This window comes from Pinus tabuliformis, chromosome Q (assembly GCF_031772625.1).
Source record: "Pinus tabuliformis cultivar Carrire ecotype Pingquan chromosome Q, CPIR1, whole genome shotgun sequence".
Lineage (NCBI taxonomy): Eukaryota > Viridiplantae > Streptophyta > Pinopsida > Pinales > Pinaceae > Pinus > Pinus tabuliformis.
Window position 1 is genome coordinate 816414369 of NC_142296.1, and position 19601 is coordinate 816433969.

Here is a 19601-nt window from a genome sequence, read left to right on the forward strand (position 1 = left end):
CATAAGAAAATGAAAAAAAACATAATAGAGCACAACAACGAACTATCTACTTATAGATTCAAGGAACCATAAGCTATCAACATACATTTCATACATGATATAGGAAATAACCATTGATTGTAATAATGTAAACAACAGTAAAGCTTACAACCATGCCTTGACGTCGCAAGCTTCCTTGAAAAGATCCGATCAGTATGTCTCCATAAGCATTCACTCTCAAAGGTCTGCCAAAAAGACTAATGAATCTCTCTCTCACCCAAAAGCATAAGTATGAAACTAAGGCTTCCTTCTTACAAAACCATTTTACACTCTCATAACATGAAAGGCAATCCAAACTGTAAGCTATCAATCCAACAAGCTAAGAACTAGCACACCAAAACTCAACTAGCACTCTTAGAACTTCGAACTAGCTAATCATAGTCGTGGAAGATGCTTTTATAAGAGGAGGGGCCTCCATAAATGAGGGGAGAGGAAGCTTATCTTCAAGGGAGGTTACTTAAAAGGTGGAACCACCATCTCAAATGAGGAGAGGCGGACTTCCTTGACCCAACAACCAGCTCCAGAACCACCCAGAAGCATTCTGTTTGAACTAATTCGCCATATCTGGGTCGTCGCAAGTCAAAAAATGAGACTGAGAGACGACGTCGCAAGGGGTTAGTGCATTTTGGGCTATCGTCGTAGGCAGGATACTGATGACCTGCGACGATCCCTAAAATCTGACCGTCGCACAAAACAGATGTACTCTTGCAATGGTGTTGCGAGGTTCTTGTTCACTCTAGTCCATCGTCGCAGACAGAATGCTGATTTCCTACAACGATCTTGAAACATACGTAAAAAGGGTCAACTTCAGGATTAATGAGCATGGATAATCTTCTTGAGTTATATGGAAGATGTGGACACATATTTTGATGTATGACACAATACAGATGCCATTCAGGGACCTGTTATCACTCCAGGAAGATCTCCTAGGTTATAGCTCGGAGATGCCTGGTAACATATAAATCTTCAATATTGTTCTCAAAACTATTAGAATGGGTGATGGTTTGGATCAAGTCAGATGACTGTTTCAACTCTGTTTTCACTCAAGACATGCATGAACACCCTCAGCTTTACAAGGCTATAGACCACTAATGCTCAATAGTTTATAGATTCAATGGATAGATGGAGAATACTGATTGTACCAGCAGATGCATACATAAACACATATGAATGGCTAGATACAGGAAGTAAATGAAGCTTGCTAATCTAATTTATCAACGCAGAGATAAGATGAGAGTTATCTGGCATTAGACACAGAAAAAAACATGAATAACCTATTCAAGTGCAAGCTTAGAACAAAAGAGAAAATGGGAATTGAACATGTAATAGCAAAAGAAGCTTATATTGTTGGAATGAATATGAGAAGCTTAGAGGAGCAGAGTCTCCACAGTCTCCAAAAGTTGAACCCTTGTTACATTGAACTTTAAAATATTTATAGGCCTTTTACAATGCTCTCTAGCCTTATGAGGCTTGAGAGGTCTTAATCTATCCCCTCTATCTTTTTAACTGTTTGATGCCATGACTAAACACGCGTGAGCTCGGAGGTTTCTTTTTCTAACAACATAGTAACCAAATTCTAGTAAATGCGTTGCACTGTCAGGTGGCTCACTCGTGCCAGCGATGCTCCATGATCATTTGTTGGTTTGGCTATGTTGCACTGTTTCCTTTCCCCTTCCGACCTTCTATCTCCTGGTCTCTATGGGTCATTGATCTGCGTGCTTGATCAACTGTTCACATTGACTCCGCGGATCGCCATCACCAGTTCCACGTAGTCTACGCCGATATCCGCCGATTGCGATCCGCCGACTGGATCTATAATGTTGATCAGCCAGATCTGACGACTGCTGTGCATTTCACTATTTATGCCTCTGATACTCTGTTTTTCACTGTTTTTATGTGTTTTTGGCCTCCCGATAGTGCTTTTCCGCTATTCTAATGGCTCTCCTCCTGCGATTGTTTTGATATTTGGCCTGATTTTACTAACTTTTGAAGACTTAGAGAGCATGTTTGGATCCATTTTGGGCCACATGCCAAAAAGGCTAACACTGACTCCTTTTAGGGATGAAATCCTCCCTGTGAGGTTTCAAGAACCACAGACCGATGCCTTTCCTGTAAAACCAAAATCAAATCTATCTCCTAGTGTTCCATTGGGCATGGAGTTTATTTTGCATAGAAAATAAAAACTAAAAAACATATTTACAATATCAAGGCTTTAAAGCCTTAAATGAAATAAAGTTTCAAGAACCGCCCATTGACTGGGCCACCAAAAACATCTTCTCCTTCCAGACTATGCAGAATAAAGGTATTGTTCTATTGAATTTGAGCGATGACAAACGGACCTATCCATAAGGAGTCAAACTTACCATGATTACCTTTCTTTTCCTTCAATGCATCCCATTTGAGAACCCAGTCACCAACTTGGAAATTATCCACTTTTGCCTTCCTGTCAAAGGTTTCTTTGATTTTCTTCTGATGAACTTTTGACTTCTCAACCAGCTGCTCTCTGATCTGTTGTAATTCAACCAAGTTATTCATTCTCCTTACCATGTCATTTGTTTCATCCTGTTCTTCTTGAAAGAATTTGGCCACAAGGAGAATCAACTGGATAGGAAAAACAACATCAGCACCATAAACCAGCTTAAATGGAGAATTTCCTATGGACTTCTTGTTGGTAACTCTGTCAGCCCACAGCGCAAACTTCAACTTGGAATCCCAACTCTTTTTGTTGTCCTCCAACAGTTTTTTGATTATCCTTACAAGACTCTTGTTAGATGATTCTGCCAGGCCATTACCTTGAGGATAATATGAGGTAGAATGCACCAATTGAATGCCCACGGATTCAGTCATGTCCACCAATTCCTTTGCCTTGAAATTTGTTGCATTATTAGTGACTAGTTTGGTTGGGCACCCAAATCTAGTGAAAATGTTCTTATTCAAGAATTTTATGAAAACTTGATGATTAGCATTCTTAGTGGGTATAGCCTCAATCCACTTGGTGAAATAATCAGTGGCTACCAAGATCAATTTGTGTTGGCCACTGGAATGTGGGTTGATATCACCTATAAAGTCCAAGCCCCACTGCTAGAAGGGACCATTGACGTGTACTGGCTTCAAGGGCAGAGATTTTAGTTGTTGTCTTCCTACAAACCTCTGACATTTGTCACAATATTTCACAAAAGAAAACACATCAAAGAACAGAGTAGGTCAATAATACCCAGCTCTCAAGATCTTGTGGGTTGTGGTTTTCCAATAATGATGCCCTCCACAGATGCTAGAATTGGAACTGGTGCATGACTTCCACGGATTGTCCTTTATCTAGACATCTCAAGAGGATTCCTTATGGGTCTTTCCAATAGATCAGGTTTTCATTAATGCAGAATTTGGTTGATCTGAGCTTAATGGCCCAGGCTTGACTCAAGCTAAGCCCTACAAGGACTTCTAGCTTCTGCAAAAAATGAACTATGCTGGAATACCATTCACAGGTGACTAGATTTTCAGCCAAAGACTGATTCTGATCTTGCTCTTCTGCTGCTTCCTTTGTCTGCTCATCACCTAAATTTGAAACCATGCAATTGATGTCTAACAAACTGCAATTCTCCTCAGCCATAAGTTTAGCCAAGCCCTGGCCCTTGACAATCTTGGTGGGCTTCACCTCCATGTTGAACTCTATGAATTTTTCAATCCATTTAGCTCTCTTTCCATCAATATCTGGCTGAGTTAGAACATCTTTTACTGAGGCTGAAGGTACATATGTAATCACTTTGGAATGTAGAATATAAATTATGAATGCCTTTAAATATTTTATGAGAGAATAAGCTTGTTTTTCAATAAGGTCATACCTTAGTTCAGCATCCCTCAGAGTTTTGCTTAAAAACACCACGGGGTGCTCTATGCCTTCATCATTTTTCTGCAATAGAACTGCTGTAAGTGTATCATAAGAGGCAAAAGAGATGATATAAAACTCCTTGGTGTAATCTAGGCTGACTAGAGTGGGAGCTTCTAGGATAGCTTGTTTGATAGCTTCAAAAGAGCTTCTTGCAACATCTGTCCATTTTATTTTTGATCCTTTCTTCAACATGGAAGTGATGTGCTTCACTAGTTCTGCAAAGTTTGGAATAAACCTCCTGACAAAGTTGATCTTACCCATGAAGGATTGAATGTCCCTTTTTGACCTTGGGATGGACAATGTCTGAATTGATTCAACTCTTGTTGGATCGATCTTCACACCTTCAACAGAAACAATATGTCCCAGCAGTTTGCCTTCTTCTAGAGAAAACTGTGACTTCTTTGGGTTTATAGAAATTCCAAACTATTTGCACTTTAGAAACACCTTCTTCAAATGCTGCAAATGGTCCTTGTGAGTGCTGGAAAAGACTGTTATGTCATCAAGGTAAATAAGGACAAGCTTTTCCTTCTCTCCCACAAAGGCTATGTCCATGGCCCTCTAAAAAGTAGCCCCAGCATTCATCAATCCAAAAGGCATCTTGGAGTACATGAAAGTGCCCCAAGGAGTAGTGAAAGTGGTATTTTCCTGATCTTCTAGATGTACAACAATCTGATTGTAACCTGAAAATCCATCTAGGAAAGACATGACTCTAGCCCCTGAAAATTTTTGCAGCAAGTGCTCCATCTTAGGCAGGTGATAGTTGTCTTTTTTAGAGCATTTGTTTAGATTCCTGAAGTCAACACAAAGCTTGATTTCTCCATTCTTCTTTCTTACTACCACAAGGTTAGCTATCCACTTTGAATACCTTAGGGGAACTATGATCTTGGCATCCAACAACTTCTTGATTTCTTTCTCAATCAAAGGCAATAAGAGAGGGCTGATAGGTCTTAATTTCTACTTAAAAGGGATGGTGTTCTTTTCCAATGGAATCTTATGCTGAATGATGTTTGTGTCATAGGTTTTAAGATCATTGTATTCCCAAGCAAAAATATCAACAAATTGCTTCATCAGGGTGCAATACTCGGAACTCTGGGTAGAAGACAAGTGAGTGGACAGATTTATATACTTTGGATGGGTTGGACTCCCCACATTATGTTTATGAACAACAGACTCATTTTATTTTTTGGAAAGCTTATAAGGTACATCATTATGATCAAACAACTTCTCTAGGGGCACCAATCCTTTGGGTATATGGTTACTAGGCAGCTGAATAATGTTGTCCTGACCAATCTCGTCCTTTAGCTTGGACTAGTTGCATTCTTGAATGGTTTCGTTTTCTTGGTCGATGTGCATTTCAAAAAATTCATCAATGACTTGTAAAAACCTATTAATTTCATCATCATCTTCAAAAACTTTCCAGTATTTGACATTGTCAGGCAGAGATGGTCTATATTTCACCTGAACTTCATAAGTCAATTTAGGAGGCAAAGGAGGAATAAACATGCTAGCAGACACAAAAAGGGAATCAGCAAGCTGGTTCTTCATTCTCGGGATGTACGAAATGCTGAAAATATCAAAAGAGTCTTTCAGCTTCCATACCTCATCTTTGTATGCTTTCAGACTTGGATGCTTTGCTTGGAACGTTTTTTTGACCTGTTGAATGATAAGGTCTACGTCTCCAAACACTTTCAGGCCTTTCATGCCCATTTGTTTAGCAACGTTTAAGCCCAATATCAAGGCTTCATACTCTATTATGTTATTTGTGACCCAAAAAGTTAATTTGAAAGATAAATGAATGCATTCTTGTGTGGGGGACACAAGGACTACACCTACCCCTGTAGCTTCCTTAGAGCAAGCTCCATCAAAGAACATGTCCCAAATTTGTGGACCTTATTCCTATGTGATCTAGCAAACTGGTTTCTTAAGCTGCATGGAGGCCGACTGGGATTCTTCATTTTGAAGAATACAAGCTCCAAAATCAATGTCGACAGCATAGATGGGATGATTAGTGGGATTCCTTTCATCACTGATAATATAAGCCAACTGAGCTTCTCTGTAAAATCTCCTGCTCTCACCTCCAAAAACTGGGACAGTATCGTAGGACAGATCATTTTGTAATGTTCCACCTAATCTCTTGATCCAACCTCTGGAAAGCAACATGCCAAACTTGGGGGGTACATCTGCTACCACAATATCCATCATCATGTTCTTCATGGGCAGCTGAGACAAAGTGATGGCTAGGTCCTTGATTAGTCCCAGACATTTCACTTTTCTAGAGTCAAAAGAAAACAAGTCATGATAAGGCTTGGTAATGTCAAGACCCAACTCATCCATGACAACCTTGGGCATTAGATTATGGTTGGCTCCAGTGTCCAGAAGGTAGTTGTGAAGGATTTTGTCGTGAATAGTCAAAGAATGATGGGGAGTTGTCATCATAATTTTCAATCATTGGGCTGAGAACAATAGTTGGTTTGTCATCTTGCAGATTTACATAATCAGTGTAGGCTTGGATGGCATTAGGCTCAAGGGCCTCAATGATAGATCTCTTGAAGGACTCATTCTTCACTAGTTCAATCAGAGGTATAGGTATTCTTAGCTTCTGAATTTCTGATTGAAAACTGAAAGGAGAAGGAGACTTATCAAGGCCTCTTACCTTGTGAGTTGGAGCTTTGAGGATGATGGGGTCAACTGCTAGTCGCTTCTGCTTATTAGCTTGCTATATTGCAGGGACAACAACTCTCTAAACAGGAGTTTCCTTGGCATTATTCACCTTCGACCTCAAATTATATCTGTGATGATCAGCAGTTTGTAGAACAGCTTCACCATCCCATTCTTGGTTGATGTGGTCATTGAATAATGACTTTTCATAGGTAGCTGAGGTCAAAAAGGAGGCACTGCCTTTGTCTTCCAGACAATGGATCTCATCATATTCTTCAAACTGCTCTTCTTCCATGACTACATTCTGGAAAGGGGTCTTCACCCTTTGGTCTTCATTGGCATCTTTTCTTCTTTGCAAAATCTACAACTGCTCATTAGCTCTTCTATATGGATTTGGACTTCTAGGAGCAAAGGTATTAGGAACTCTTCATTTCCTAGGGTGTTGCTCAACCTTTAATTTGGAGATTCAGAGGCTAATGACTCTATCATCTTGGTCATTTTACCTATCTTGGGATGTGAAGATGATGAAGATTCGCCTCTTTGTCTCCTTCTATCAACATTCCCCTTGAGCTTCTCTGCAACCATGATGTTTGATTCTACTTCCAAGTCTGCATCCTGCATATCAGTCAAAGTAGCACATCACCTCTCCCTCAATAGTAGACAGAAGTCAAAATCAAAAGCACTGGAATAGGTGAGTTTAGCAGTGGTAGTGGTGGGTTTTACTTCAGCTAGTATTTTGTTGTACATGCGGTTAAATCTCTTATTGAAATCAGACAACAACTCACCATTTTCCCTCTTTAAGTTCCCAAACTCAGTTTGGTGGTAGAGTATAGCCTTCTTATCCCCCCAATACCTTAGGAATGCATCATCTAAAGCCTCAATATCTGCTATGGATCTTGGGGTCAGTTTTCTGAACCATTTTCTAGCCTCTCCATCTAGGCTTTGGACAAATAATCTCATCCACACATCATCTTCACTAATGTCCAGGTTATCAGCATAGCTATAGAATGATTCAAGATGTTCTTCAGCTGTAACACCTTCAGTCCCAGTGAACTTAGGCCTATACTTCTGATATTCTCCAATAGGCATGACATTCAAAGGAGTGGGCAGTACTAGAGGTCCATACCTAGCAGCTATGATTCTTTCCATTTTGATAGGTTGTGGACCTGCCATAGTTGTGGTGGCTATAAGGGTACTGGAAGTCTGAATGATAGAGGGTTGAGGAGTGACTGATAAGACTAAAGGGGTATGATGGATAGGAGGAGTGGCTTCCTTTGGGCTTACAACGAGAGGAGAACCCAAAGAATAAGGAGCTTTATGAATTTCTGAGATTTTTTCTTCATTTCTAGTATTAGATGCTATAATCTCAGCATGTATTTGTTCTATTACAGGATTTTCTTGAAGAGATATAGAATATTATTTAGAGCTACCTGAACCTGATGCTCCTTTCTACAATGCCTTTCTTTCTTTGATGATTTTTTCAGGGTCAGATATTGGGTCATATTGTGGCTTCTGAGGATTTCTCCGAGTATGCCTCACAAACTTAGCCAGAACTATCAAGTGGAGTCGCCAAGAGGTTCATCCTCTAGTAGAGTCGCTAGATAGATGATTACAACCGAAAAAGTGCCTAGACTTTGTCTATCATCAAAGTTGGATCTATGTCATCTCCCAGGGAAGTTGAGCTTCAATCTTCAGTCCCCGACAACGGTGCCAATTATGTTATCACTCCAGGAAGCTCTCCTAGGTTGTAGCTCGGAGATGCCTAGTAACATATAAATCTTCAATATTGTTCTCGGAACTATTGGAATGGATGATGGTTTGGATCAAGTCAGATAACTGTTTCAACTCTGTTTTCAATCAAGACATGCATGAACACCCTTAGCTTTACAAGGCTTTAGACCACTAATGCTCAATAGTTTATAGATTCAATGGATAGATGGAGAATACTGACTGTACCAGCAGATGCATACATAAACACATATGAATGGCTATATATAGGAAGTAAATGAAGCTTGCTAATCTAATTTGCCAATGCAGAGATAAGATGGCAGTTATCTGGCATTAGTCACAGAAGAAAACATGAATAACCTATTCAAGTACAAGCTTAGAACAAAAGGGAAAATGGGAATTGAATATGTAACAACAAAAGAAGATTATATTGCTGGAATGAAGATGAGAAGCTTAGAGGAGCAGAGTCTCCACAGTATCCAAAAGTTGAACCCTTGTTACTTTGAAATTTCAAATATTTATAGGCCTTTTACAATGATCTCCAGCCTTCTGAGGCTCGAGAGGTCTTAATCTATCCCCTCTGTCTTTTTAACTATTTGATGCCATGACTAGACACGCATGAGCTCGGAGGTTTCTTTTTCTAATAGCATAGTAAGCAAATTCTGGTAAATGCGTTACGCTGTCAGGTGGCTCGCTCGTGCCAGCTATGCTCCATGATCATTTGTTGGTTTAGATATGTTGCGTTGTTGCCTTTCCCCTTTCAGCCTTCTGTCTCCTGGTCTTTGTCTTGTGATGGAATGGGTCTGCGGGTCTTTGAAATCCTTTCAAATACTAACAATGACTGTTTTTTGTTTTACACAGAAAAACGTTGCAACACTGTGAAATCCCGCCAAGTTATGTTTATTTTGGACTTCAAAAGTCCTTAAACACTGTCTATTCCTCTATCGGGTCCATCCTTATCGCTATCGCAAGTCGCAAATGGCTTGTTCCCAGTCTTCCCTTTGTATTTTGAAATACGTTAAAAACACTAGAAATACATTAAAAATGGCTCATGACGGACTTCAAATTTCATATATTTCCCTTCACAAACCCTTTCGGGTCCAGGTCTTATCGCATATCGCAAGTCTCTTTGTATTTCGTTAAATAACGAAAATATGCAAAATACATAGGAAAATGCCTTTAGGCAGATCTCAAATCTTATATAATAGCTTTAAGGAACTCTTTCGGGTCCGTTTATCGCATCTGACATCCATATAGGTATAAGCCCCACTCCTTTGTGAAGCTCTGATGATTTATCGCGATGCGATTGATCGCAATCGCATATCGCTATAATCCTGGGCCGTTTGGTGAGCACTTGGTTGTGTTGACCGATTGCGATTCTGCAATGCAACGTGGGTCGTCGATCTGCATGCTTGATCGATGGTCCACGTTGACTCTATTGATCGCCATCACCAGTTCCATGTAGTCTACGCCGATATCCGCCGATTGTGATCTGCTGACTGGATCTGGACTGTTGATCAGCCAGATTTGACGGCTGCTATGTATTTCACTGTTTATGCCTCTGATACTCTGTTTTTCATTATTTTTATGTGTTTTCGGCCTCCTAATAGTGCTTTTCCACCATTCTAATGGCTCTTCTCCTGTGATTTTTTTTATCTTTGGCATGATTTTACTAACTTTTGAAGACTTAGAGAGCATATTTGGATCCATTTTGGGCCACATGCCAACAAGGCTAACAAGACCAACTCTACCTGTGATCAGGGGTTGCGAGGTCAATGACAAAATATTGTGTAACAATACTCCCTCAGGTAAATCACCACCTGTCGAACCAGCTGCAGTACTAGATGAGGTGGTGGTTAAAGAAGAATGGGTTGAGTTATGTGAACAATGAAGGCTGCCTATGAAGCAGAAATATTAGCTTCAGTCTAAAGAAATGATGCGGCTCAAAACATAGGTTAAGAGGCTGAGGAAATAGATGCACCGATTGAAGAACCAAGTGAAGAAATACAAGCGGTGGGCTAAGAAGCCCAAAACCATGACGACTGAAGTAGGGACATAGGTAGATGAAGTGGCAACAACTTCTATTGCCACTCTGACATGCCTGATAGAATATTTGTTTGAAGGTCGTGAGTTTTCTTTGTCGGCTGAGGTCCAGACCTGGAAATCCACCGTGGTGCGATATCGAAATGAAGCTAAGAAAGCCCAAGAGAGATCTTCCACGACTATATTTGAATATGTGGAGCGCATTGATATAATGTGATTAAGGCATGCAAAGCAGCAACTCAAGGTGGAGCAGCTGGAAAGGCAAGTAGCAGAGTTAAAAACCGATAAAGAGCAGATGCTCCATTTAGCACAGGAAGCAATGGCATGTTGCCCTCCCACTTCTTGTTATTCTTTATTTTTGCATGAGCGCTTTCTTTTCTTTTGTTTGGAAAGCATCTAAAAAGAAATTAGTCACGAGATTGAGGACGGTGTACAGTTCCTTCGGATATTGAGAGCCCATGATGTGCCAACTCAGCATTTGATGTGCGAGCTCTACATGCATGGGTATCTCTTACGTGTTGAGAGAGAATTTAATCCGGTTCCATATGTGGGGGACATTCATTTAAGGGCCCTCACCTCTTACACTTTTAATCAGATAAGCTGGCAGAAGGCTTCTGACACGTTCGAGTCAAATCAGGCCACGAAGCCTTTTATGGTAAGAGGAGAACCCGAGAGATCAGTGACTATGTATAATAAGAACACTACATTTTTGGAAATTATGGGAAACAAGGAACGAATGCTAAGGACACAAAAGTGGTGCATCGCTCTCTGTGTCAAACAATTGGTCACATTCCAAGCTGAGGCCCTAGATAGTTGTTAGAAAAAGTGGATGATGTCACCCACATCTGTCCGGAACAAAGAACCGTTTGGAACACCAAATTTTGCACGAGCACTCAGCAGGGTGCCAAGATATGTGGCATGCATCTAAACATGTGGGGTTCAGTGGATGGGAATGCAATTCCAGTACCCTATCCTGTGGTTGCCAGTAGAACAATATACCCCAGCCTATAATGTACCAAATGATTGGTGGAAGGAAGTTCTCTCAAAAGGGTTTAAGGTTCCAGGGACAGAAATGGCTAAGGAATACGATCTCACCTAGCTTAAGGAAGCACACAACCTATCCAACCCAGACCTGCGGAGACGGCGAGCTGCACGAGGGTGTGCAGAAGGTTATTTGGGGGGAGATGTTGGGCACCAAATTGGCCTATCTTTTCCCTGCATTTCCACTCCTCTTTTCATCCCTTTTTCATTCATTCACATATATTTACTGTGTAAAACTATAAGGTAATTCCCCTTTATCGTCTCTTGGGATATTTAATTAATGAAGTAGAGTCATGAAGGTTTTCTACCTATGCGAACCACTAAAACATGTGATGACCACAGATTATGGAGCACAGGTGTTGAGCACACAGTATATCGTAGTATTTCCGTGATTCACAGTAGCTGATTGGCCATGACGAAACATCATAACTGATTGCAGTTGTTCTCAACCCGTTTTGGACCATTCCTATTCTTGCTCTCTCAGCGCTAGTGTTGTGATAGAACTGATGTGTATCTTTGGGCATATAGTTTCCAGGTTTTGGGGAGAGATGTTATTCTCCTTTGTACTGTATAAAAGACGGGTCACTCCTGTATCAAGGGTTAGTCAGACCCTGTATTGTATTGTAACAACATTATTCATATTAATAAGATACAAAACTTTTTGCTGATCTATCATTCGTTGTGAGTAACGCAACCCTGATCAGAGAGTTGGGCCCGCTCTTCTAATTAGGTGTTGTGTGTTTCCTTGTTTTGTGTGGATTGTCTATCGCTATGTTATTTCTTGTTGTTGTTGCGGATTTCTTAAATAACTGTGAATACCTTTTTAAGTTCTGCAGTTGAGTTTTTATTTCAGTTTCAGTAATGTTTTGATTTGTAATCACGAACCCTTGGTTGAAGACAGACTGTAACCTTGCCCCTGCATATACTTTGTGTGTTGCCTTGAAAAGAATACGCACCCGGATTGATACATTAATGTAGGAAAAGGGGTGGATAAATTGTTCATACCTAGACACCAACAGGTTCCACCATACCGTTAAGGATGCTCATCCAAGGCACTGCTAGCATCGACAAATATTTCCTAATTGATTTCCTAAAAAATGCCTTCCTATCCAACTCTATCAATGGGAAAAACCCACTACTCTTACTTGCTCCAACCGGTGTTGTGGAATTCCACATCGATGCTTTGACCATACACTTTGGCCTCCACATCTCTGTCTCCTCTATGCACCCTCTAGAAGGTCAATCCCTCCTAAACCACCAAGAACAACTTCATCATGTCAAATACAATATCATTAATAAAATGAGCTTCATTGGTCCTAAAATGCTTACGCAAATTGATGAGTGTTTACAAGAGGCCTTCCCATCCAATAGAAACACTCCATTTGGTGGCCGATCTATAATCCTAGTGGGGGACTTTGCCTAATTTCCACCTGTTAAAGATACACCAATGTATGTAGGCATGTCCCATGGAAATTCTCTTTGGTGGAGCTTTGATATTGTTGTTATGCTTTCAAAAATTTTTCAGATCCTTCACATTTTTATTTTGTCAACTCCTTTCCAACCTTCGCAATGCAACCCCCACATTGGCTGATTGGAACCTTCTAATGACACGCTCAAAATCCAACCTTCTGAAAGACGGGCTTGCAACATTCACCAATTCTATGCACCTCTATGCAACTAATGAATCTGTTGCGCTACACAATAAAACCATGCTCAAGAAATTGAACCTGCCTATTGCACACTATTGTGCCGAGCAAAGAAAACAAATGCCCTCCTCCAACCAGGAATATGAAAAACTTATTGCACAAGTGCTTCTCTGCATTGGTCAACATGTCATTCTAACAAGCAACTTGTGGGTTGAAGTAGGCCTTGTAAATGGTTCTCTCGGGAAAGTTGTCGCTATTCATTACATAATTGGTTCTCGCCCTCCGGAACTCCCCTCATTTGTTGTGGTTGATTTCATGCACTATAAAGGTCCAACATGGGATAACTCAAATCTGAAATGTGTGCCCATCTCCCCCATAATAAGGGGTTCTCGAAGACAACTGCCCCTTCACATGGTATGGGCCCTAACAATCCATAAATCACAAGGCATGACCCTAAAGAAGGCTTGCTCAAATTGATGAACGTTTACGATAGGCCTTCCCATCCAATAGAAACACTCCATTTGGTGGTCAATCTATAATCCTAGTGGGGGACCTCGCCCAATTGCCACCTATTAAAGATACACCAATGTATGTAGGCATGTCCCGTGGAAATGCTCTTTGGCGGAGCTTCAATATTGTTGTTACGCTTTCCAAAATTTTCCGCCAACAAGGTACAAATCCTTCACATGTTTTATTTTGTCAAATCCTTTCTAACCTTCGCAATGCAACCCCCACATTGGCTGATTGGAACCTTCTAATGACACACTCAATGTAGAAATTTTGAATAATTTAACACATATTCACAGAGATTATCCTGATCATACAATTATAAGCAGAACATGTATAATACATAATCTCCTCTACGTTGATCATCAATTTACAGAAGCAAAAACATTCACAGGCACACATAGAAGCATCAATCAAACTCATTAACACAGTATGTATCCCGGGCAAAGCATATCGCTAAAAACTCCACACTATCTGTATATTATATTGATTGAATCATATAACATTACAAAGTACAATGCTTATCACAAGCAATCCAGTACCAGCTCCACCTGTTACACACAATACAGCTCAGATATGATCTCCAAATCTATTCCACTGCTTGCCTGCCTCTTCAGCTCAATACCTGCTCAAGAACTGATGAGAATGGCTTACCAAACTCGTATTTGACCTGCAAATAATCACTCACACTCTGTTGGACGTGAGCACAAGCTACAATTCTTGATATTGGCCAATTCATTGGCATACTCAATCCCTCTGATTGTGCAAATCATCATGCACAACTATAGTCACAACTGATAACAGTCTGATCCTCTAACACCTGTCCCTGCTGAACTGAACATGCACTGACATGAAACTGAGTTAACTGATGTATTTTATAGTTGCATTATGAGTTAATAACTTGTGAATTAATTAATAACTAATTCACGCAACTCATCTCTAGTCTATTGATCAGTTAGACTAAATACAACCAGTTTAACAAAGCTAAACTGAACACAACTCCATCAACTGCACCTCCAGTCCACTAAACTCAACTCACTTGAGTTCTAACTGAAGTCCTGCATGCAAATATTAGTCATCCCATAGGTAACCATGTATTTCCCTCTGGGATCTGCATGTACCACATCCGTAGCTCATCCTGAAGTGCTCCAAGAGAATAAGATCAAGTTTATAGTCCAAATATCATTATGAGACAATAATATTTGACTTTTCTATTTTTGACAGCCAGTCTAAAAATAGACTTTGATCACCCGCACTGTGATCACTCACAATGTGGTCACCCACACTTTGATCACTCACGCTGTGATCACTCACACTGTGGTCATCCACACTGTGATCAAAAATAGAACTTGCGCCATAATTTGCCTGCGGGCCCACTTAGTGAAGGCGACTCTTTTCACTAAGCTCCATCATCTTGTTGCATTCTCAACAAGCATTTCTTGTTGCACACATTTCAACACTCCCTCTCAACAAGAAAGGCTTCCTCTCAAACCTGATCCTATAACTCTGGAATGTTCTCCATGCAACACATCTGGCCGGTCCACTTGCTCTGTCATCAAAGTCTCTGACTGCTATTGCCTCTGTCGACTGAAACTCTGCATCTCTGTGCTCTTCAGTATCTGACTGCTCTAACCTCTGTCACTTTGATCTCTCACTGCATCTGTGCTGCTGTTGGTTCTATCTCCCAGCATTGCATCCACACTGCACCTCCCAACTGACCTCCCTGTTGGGATAGAAACACCCTCTGATGCTGAAGCTCTACCTGCTGCTGACAAGTGCTCCCTCTCTGACATCTGCACTACTGCAAAATCTCCATGCATCTCACACCATTTCACACCTCTCTGTGCCACCTAGCACTGTGCAAAACACTTGTGCCTCTCGCATTGCTGCAGCCTGCTAGCTATGCGCTGTCCTGGGATTCCCTGCATTGTCGCTCTCTCTGCCGCTCCATCCACATCTGTCTCTACCCAATCAGTCAGTTCCTGCTACTACACATCTAGGGCTCCCGTAGCAAGGTCTCATCCAAGAGGTTGGGTACCTCAAGGATCCTGCCCCTCCTCCTTGGGACAATCAATCCACATCACCCCACCTCCTACCTGGAGGTATGGCTGCATGTGATCCCTCAACCCACCTGGCTCGAAGTTTCCCCCTACTAGAGGTCTCTGCATGAGTAGATGTCTCTACTCGATCTCCACTCAGCTTCCCCTGTTGTGGCTCCTCCACAACCTCCTGAAGCTGTTGCACCAATTGTGGCTCCTCCACAATTGTCTGAGACTTATTCTGGCTCTACATGTTGAGCGGTAATATACACTCCCTCTCAACCACCAAGTCTCCATCAGTTGCCTCACTGCTCAAGGCTTCGCATGCATCTTGAACCTCAAGAGCATACAGGTTCCTGACCCATGAACCAATCTCATGACAAGGAAAGCATCTCACCTTCGACTTGTCAACCTTCTTCCCATCACTGGAAGAACTGGATTCGGAAAGAGAACCCTTCTCCTTCCCCTTATTCACCTTACTCGCTAAGGCACAGTTCTCCTCATCCTGCATGGATGAAGAACTGTCTCTGGTGCACCGTCTAATCTCCTCTTGCACAACATCTAACCCAAAGTCTCTCCCATCCTGGCAATTTCTCCCTTCCATTCACCGAGTCCTGGTAGCTATGCCAACTCTTAGGAAGGTCAAGGAGTGCTAGACTCACCATCCTCATCCGACAGTCACCCCCACACTTCCCAGCTCATCCCGGCATTGGGTGAACTTCGTGAGATACTGGGGCATACTGTCTCCATTCTCACACTTAATGTTTCTGAGTTTTATCTCTTGCTTTGGAATTAAATTCGAATTCCACCAGCACAAAACTCAACCGCTTCCGATCTAGAATTCGTGAGAACAAAGTATTTCTTGTACAGAGATCGACTGTATGGGCATTCACCGGATATCTCACCTTCCAAAAGAAGGATGAATCCAGAGGCTACCTGGCCCGATTACAGACTCTGCCTGAAGAAATAAAATGTAAACACTTTCTAAATAATAGATCCGATGATCAATCCTCGCTTGATATCCTGTAAAAATCTCTTCTACAAATCAAGCAGCTCCGATACCATGTAGAAACATTTTCTACAAATCATCTAGCTCTGATACCATGTAGAAATTTTGAATAATTTAACACATATTCACAGAGATTATCCTGATCATACAATTATAAGCGGAACATGTATAATACATAATCTCCTCTATGTTGATCATCAATTTACAGAAGCAGAAACATTCACAGGCACACATAGAAGCATCAATCAAACTCATTAACACAGTATGTATCCCGGGGAAAGCATATCGCTAAAAACCCCACACTATCTGTATATTATATTGATTGAATCATGTAACATTACAAAGTACAATGCTTATCACAAGCAATCCAGTACCAGCTCCACCTGTTACATACAATACAGCTCAGATCTGATCTCCAAATCTATTCCATTGCTTACCTGCCTCTTCAGCTCAATACCTGCTCAAGAACTGATGAGAATGGCTTACCAAACTCGTATTTGACCTGCAAATAATCACTCACACTCTGTTGGACGTGAGCACAAGCTAAAATTCTTGATATTGGCCAATTCATTGGCATACTCAATCCCTCTGATTGTGCAAATCATCATGCACAACTATAGTCACAACTGATAGCAATCTGATCCTCTAACACCTGTCCCTGTTGAACTGAACATGCACTGACATGCAACTGAGTTAACTGATGTATTCTATAGTTGCATTATGAGTTAATAACTTGTGAATTAATTAATAACTAATTCACCCAACTCATCTCTAGTCTATTGATCAGTTAGACTAAATACAACCAGTTTAACAAAGCTAAACTGAACACAACTCCATCAACTGCACCTCCAGTCCACTAAACTCAACTCACTTGAGTTCTAACTGAAGTCCTACATGCAAATATTAGTCATCCCATAGGTAACCACGTGTTTCCCTCTGGGATCTGCATGTACCACATCTGTAGCTCATCCTGAAGTGCTCCAAGAGAATAAGATCAAGTTTATAGTCCAAATATCATTACGAGACAATAATATTTGACTTTTCTATTTTTGACAGCCAGTCTAAAAATAGACTTTGATCACCCACACTGAGATCACTCACACTGTGGTCACCCACACTTTGATCACTCACACTGTGATCACTCACACTGTGATCAAAAATAGAACTTGCGCCATAATTTGCCTGCGGGCACACTTAGTGAAGGCGACTCTTTTCACTAAGCTCCATCATCTTGTTTCATTCTCAACAAGCATTTCTTGTTGCACACTTTTCAACACTCAAAATCCAACCTTCTAGAAGACGAGCTTGCGACATTCACCAATTCTATGCACCTTTATGCAACTAATGAATCTATTGCACTACACAATAAAACCATGCTCAAGAAATTGAACCTGCCTATTGCACACTATTATGCTGAGCAAAGAAAACAAATTCCCTCCTCCAACCAGGTAGATGAACAACTTGTTGCACAAGTGCTTCTCTGCATTGGTCAACATGTCATTCTAACAAGCAACTTGTGGGTTGAATTAGGCCTTGTAAGTGGTTCTCTCGGAAAGTTGTCATTATTCATTACACAACTGGTTCTCGCCCTCCATAACTCCCCTCATTTTTTGTGGTCGATTTCATGCACTACAAAGGTACAGCATGGGATAGCTCAAATCCCAAATGTGTGCCCATCTCCCACGTAACAAGTGGTTCTCGAAGACAACCGTCCCTTCACATGGCATGGGCCCTAACAATCCAGAAACCACAAGAACCCTACAGAAGGCAATAATCAACATTGGCAACATTGATCGTCAGGGCCTTACATTCACAACCATCTCTAGAGTTAGATCGTTGAATGATCTTTGCATCTCTCCAGCTTTCTCCTTCACATGCTATGCACGCATGCAAGAAAATTTGTACATCCTTCGCAGAAAAAATGAAGAAGCATACCTTGGCTCCAAATCTGTGAATCGAACTACTTGAAGACCTTCTATTCTTGGTTACTTTCCTTCCTTTCCATTCCACTAGCAAATGTTTCATCTAGTCTCTCATGTTAACACCTTCAAATTTGTAAGTTTTTTTAATATATTATTTTTCTACTATACTTTTAATTTCAAAATGTTAGTCATATTTTTTTCTTCTATGCTTGCCCTTTCAATTAATGAATTTATACATGTTCACTTACACGCTTTCCCCTTGTTTGCAAAAACATATGGATCCACAATATCTTTCTCAGCTCTACACATTTTTCCATCAGATACATGAACAAGAAGCTTCTCTTTTGGATATACAGACCCAGTTCCTACGTTCCTATACTGTACCATTGTATCGGTTGCGCCCAACTCTCCAACTACTTAAAAGGATTAAAGATTTCATGCATATCCTCATCCATGTACATGAAAGGGATGCAAACAGAAAACTTCACATATATTACCTCGATCGCATCCCAAATCTAAATGTCAAATGGTGTTGTAGATGCCACACATCACCTTGTATTTACAACTAGGCATTCACCCTACAGGAAAAACAGTCAAAATCAACATGCACTTTGGTTGAAGGACTTCAATCTTTTTTCACCACTTTGCTACATACTTCTACTTTTATAGCAAACAATACATGCTTTTCGTCAAATTTTACTCACTCTACAATAACTCTTATAGAATAGTACCATACTTGCATGGCATTCGTACTACCTACTTTCCCTGTTTCCTTGTCTATTTTCCAACAAATTTTCCATTCTTAAATATAATATGTTTGTCTGCTTTTTCATGTCATGGATAGCCAACAATTATAGTCTGAACTTTATATGAAAAAGATAACCAACAATTAAATTCTTCAAATTAATATGGAACAACCCATACTGCCCAACAGTTTTTTGTCCACCCATCAATCTGAATGCATTTCCAATGAACCTCTTCTACTATACATTTCAATTTAAATGGTCATTAAGAGGTTTCTATGCACATGTTTACTCTTTCTTGAAAAACAAACTGTTGCATGGATATGCTGCCAAAATAAGT